Raw genomic sequence first — 4,442 nt, 5'->3', positions numbered from 1 at the left:
GGTGGCCTGGCAGTACGATTCAGATTTTAAGGTATATATCGTGAAGTGAGAACACGGTATTTATTATTTCAGACACCCACACGATATTTTATCTATGCCTCGATGGGATGTACGAACCTTAGCTAATCGTCCGTTTGTTAACCGTGGAGACGATAAATGGGCTAGCTGGTTCTATAGGCAGTTATTGCATGAAACCCGCTTTGGTTTCAAATTCTTCCAGCCTCAGGTGCCGAAACACAAATATATTGACGAGATAGATGCACGCACAGGATGGTGGAAGTTAATTTTAATAGTGAAGCCGCCGTAGACGGCGAAGAGGGTTCCGATGAAGATATTCCCTCAGAGTCTTTTCACTTCATTTAATTATTGGTATTATGATAATCGTACAGGTGAAGCGGTTATTGTTTATGGCCAGGGTTCACGCACGAAGACGTTACGTGTATTTGATCCGATGTGGCTGGTCAATTTATCTGAGTCTGACAACGACGCATTGTTCACAAATCAGATCAGATTCACTAATGTAAAGGATTATGATCTTCCAATGCAGTTTCAGAGGGTTGTTCGTGTCTACTACGCATACAAGATTCATAGCTGCGTTGATTGGAAGACAAAGATATTTTAACGCTAAAGTATGATAAAGAGCTCGAGACGAGGGGGAGTTTGTTGATACACGTTTTGTACGTCTCAGTCTTTATCAGGGCATTAATGTAATTAATCTAAAGTTATGGGGTCTTAATGTAAATATGGCTAAATGGGCCATTCGCTCTAATGTAATGTTACATTCGTTACCCCGTAACGAATGTAACACATTCGTCTAATCTGTAAGCTCATTTGTTAACCCAAATTAACGAATAAGATAACGAATGAGGGCTATTCGTTATATATTAAATGTATTAACGAATGAAGAGTTCATTCGTATGATTTAATGTAACGAATGACATATTCGTTAAACAGTTATGTTAACGAATGTGGTCATCCCCTACATATATGCAGCAAATTATTCATCAATGTAAGTTTTTGAAGTTAGTTTATCAATTTCTCTCTCGTTACTCTGCCAATTCATTCTCTCACATTATTCATATCAATCATAACGTATATCGTCCTTAATCGTATACCTAAACATCATGTATCGTCGTAATCATAAGTTCTAGATCCTAACCCCAAGCTCTTACAGGAATCCTTCGTCAATTCAGCACACCTTACACTCCCGAACAAAATGGGGTGGCTGAACGACGAAACCATACGTTGGTTGAATCCGCTCGAACAATGCTGTCATACTCCAAACTACCATTGATTTTCTGGGGTGAAGCCATCAACGCAGCTTGCTTTACCCAGAATCGTGTGCTTCTGAACAAACGACTGAACAAGACTCCGTATGAAGTATTCTATGGAACGAAGCCAAGGGTGAATTTCTTCAGAACGTTTGGATGTCACTGTACCATACTCCAAACCAATGCTGGAACCACTTCCAAGTTTGCTGAAAAGGCAGATGAGTACTATTTTGTTGGTTATTCTTCTGACAAAAGTGCTTATCGAGTATAAGAAAACTAGAGTGATCTTGGAGTCTTTCAACATTTATTGGCAAGAATTGAACCCTACTAATGCACACAACGGTCCTGACTGGATGTTTGATTATGAAAGGTTGTTCAAGCAGTTTCGTGGGATGTATGTGACACCAGTAATACCACAGTTTCCCCTGTTGTTTCTGCACCAGTTCAACCTACTGATGATCAATCTGTGTTGATGCAAGCTGTGATGAGAGGTCTTGAAGATGTTAATATGGCTGCTTCCGCACCCGTACTTAATGTACAACCCGTGGCTAATCAACCAGCCCCGGTAAATAATGTGCAGCTCTCTGCAGACACCACCGAGATGCTCGTTGTTGAAGACATCACTAATTCAGATACTGACTCATATGTATCAGTCGACAACGAAGAGAATGTTCAAGTCGAACATGCAGAGCCACCTCCAGCAGAACCTAGTGTGGTGGAATCCGTTCCCACACCTCCCTCATAAGAAGATAATCAAGGTCCTGCAGTGGAGGTTGATGCATCAAATGTGCAGGTTGATCCATGTCCGAATGAAACTTCTGGTAACACCGACTCAACCTCTGTTCCAGCCGTTGTTGTCCCTTTCTATGATAACCTATGGGAAGGTCCCATTGCTCCAGAACACTTGGTTTATCAAGAAGAAGGTGAAATTGATCCTCAACCAAGTGCTCATATCCCTGCGACCACTGTTTTCCATCCCATAGAGAGCTTGACCATTCAGCTAGAGGCAACACCAGTCGAGCATGTCGAGCAAATTCCACAGTTACCGATCGATCGTCGACATCCGACTGAGAACATAATTGGAGATCCGTCCGCTGGCATTCAAACACGCAGCACCTCTGGTACTATTAACAAATGTTGTAAGGCCCCAAACCCCGGGAACCCTACAGTTGGTAATCATTCAAAACACTCGTAAAAATAATTAAACTTAAAAACAATTCTTTTCATTAAAATAAGCATCACAGAGTATAATTCGGCGGAAAACGTAAATAAGTAAATGAGTTCCCAAAACCCGGGAATTTTGCCCAAAATCAACATAATTATCTTTAAATAAAAATTTTTAAAATAAATGTTTAATAATAAAATCTTCAATTCCCGTATGCCCTTCACCGTCCAAGTAGCTTCGTGCACGTCCAAGCGATAAGGCATCCTCTTCCTAACCTGAAACTCACACTAACATGCACACAAAGTCAGCTTGAGCTGGGTGACTTCAAGTTTTAAGTAAATAATATCAGTAGTAACAATTATGATAGTCATACCAAAAGTTTAAAAATAAAAGAGCGCTTCCATTAAATCATCATTACCGAAAACTAAACATTCTCATACATACATGTACAAAATGTATATATAAACATCCTTTCAAGTACATCCCTATATATATAAATATATATCTATATATAACATCCACGTATAACATTAGGGTCGAGCAAACGTACAACCCAAACACGTAACATCAACGCATGCAAACACAAAGTAGGCATACGCAACATCAGTAGTCGAAACGACTACAACATCGCCAAATATAGGCCAAGCAATAATGTGTGTGTGTATATATATATTTAACATCCCAAGGCCTACCATATACTAGCAAGCGTATATAAAATCGTTTAAAACCTTTCATCATGTAAGAAAACACTTAGGTGTGCATGCTAGCCCAAAATTTAAAAAGAGTTAAAAAGGGGCATCATGAACTCACCAGAAATCAATCGAACACCTGCAACGAACTAGGAAATCCCTAAGTGCACAATCACAAGCAAGGGCCTGTAAATTATACACAACGCGTTACTAAACTAGACCGTAAGGACACTCTTGCCTAATGGGTCGTTCAAGCCCAACACTTTGGCCCAAGGCCCAACAACTTGGCGCAAGGCTCAACACTTGGCCCAAGGCCCAAAAACTTGGCCCAAGGCTAATCAAATCGTGTCGAATACGCGCGTAATAAACCTTAAAACCATTTGATAAACGAATCAGCCCCAAACGGACCAAATTCCCATTTTAATCTTTTCATTCATCATGATGATGTCACCCGAGTTGATAGGGTTGACGGTTCCTTTTTACAACTCTCATTTTAACATTTAAACGAAAATTCGCGCATCGCCGACTCGATTGACGAAGCACTAACCAAAACAGCCCCGAGCATCAAAAAAATTAATTTTTTCCACAGCCCTTAAACCCCCCATAGGGCTGTACAAACTGATTCGGTCAGTCATCCGATCAATTAACGCATCAAACTCAACAATTGTCAATCCTACACCCGGTAAACCCTAGTTTTGGAACTCAAATCGATTAACGGACCTAAACACCTCCAATGGCTACGAAATTTTAATCTGATGTAAATGCCATACCTGGGGATCTTTCTAAACCGGAAACTCTAATTTTTATCCACGGGAAGTGGGTCAATTTCACCTTGGCCGAAAATCTGTCCAACGAAAAGTTTCGGCAAAATTGAGCATCAAAACTATTAGGGGTGAACAAAAAGAGTGTTGGGGATTGTAGTACATACCTTGAACTACTTCTAGGAGCTTGGAATCGATCAAAAAATCAAAGCAAGGAAGGGAGGGGGGCTGGTCTCTTGGCCGATCGGACAGTGGCTAAAGATAAGGTTTAGGGTTTTTTGTTTAGTGTTATATTATAAAACATTTTCATTCTTGCCCCCGGAATTTAATAATAATGCAACTTGGAAGAAATGTTAAGCGATTAGACGTACCGGGATGACGTAAAGGCTTTCGAGAAGCGTCGGATAAATCCCGAGAATTATACATACTCTACAAGCTTTAATTCCTGAAACCGGAATTGACGGGCGTTACAAGTCCACCCCCTTACAATGGGATTCGTCCCCGAATCCCGATGCGATAGGAACAACTGTGGATAATGCCTCATCATCTCGTCTTC

Source organism: Bidens hawaiensis, unplaced genomic scaffold (genome assembly GCF_021521415.1).
Source record: "Bidens hawaiensis isolate Kalapana, Puna unplaced genomic scaffold, B.hawaiensis_p1.1 tig00002186_1, whole genome shotgun sequence".
In the NCBI taxonomy this organism is placed as follows: domain Eukaryota; kingdom Viridiplantae; phylum Streptophyta; class Magnoliopsida; order Asterales; family Asteraceae; genus Bidens; species Bidens hawaiensis.
The sequence above is the reverse complement of the archived record's forward strand: the minus strand, read 5'-3'. Positions refer to the sequence as shown.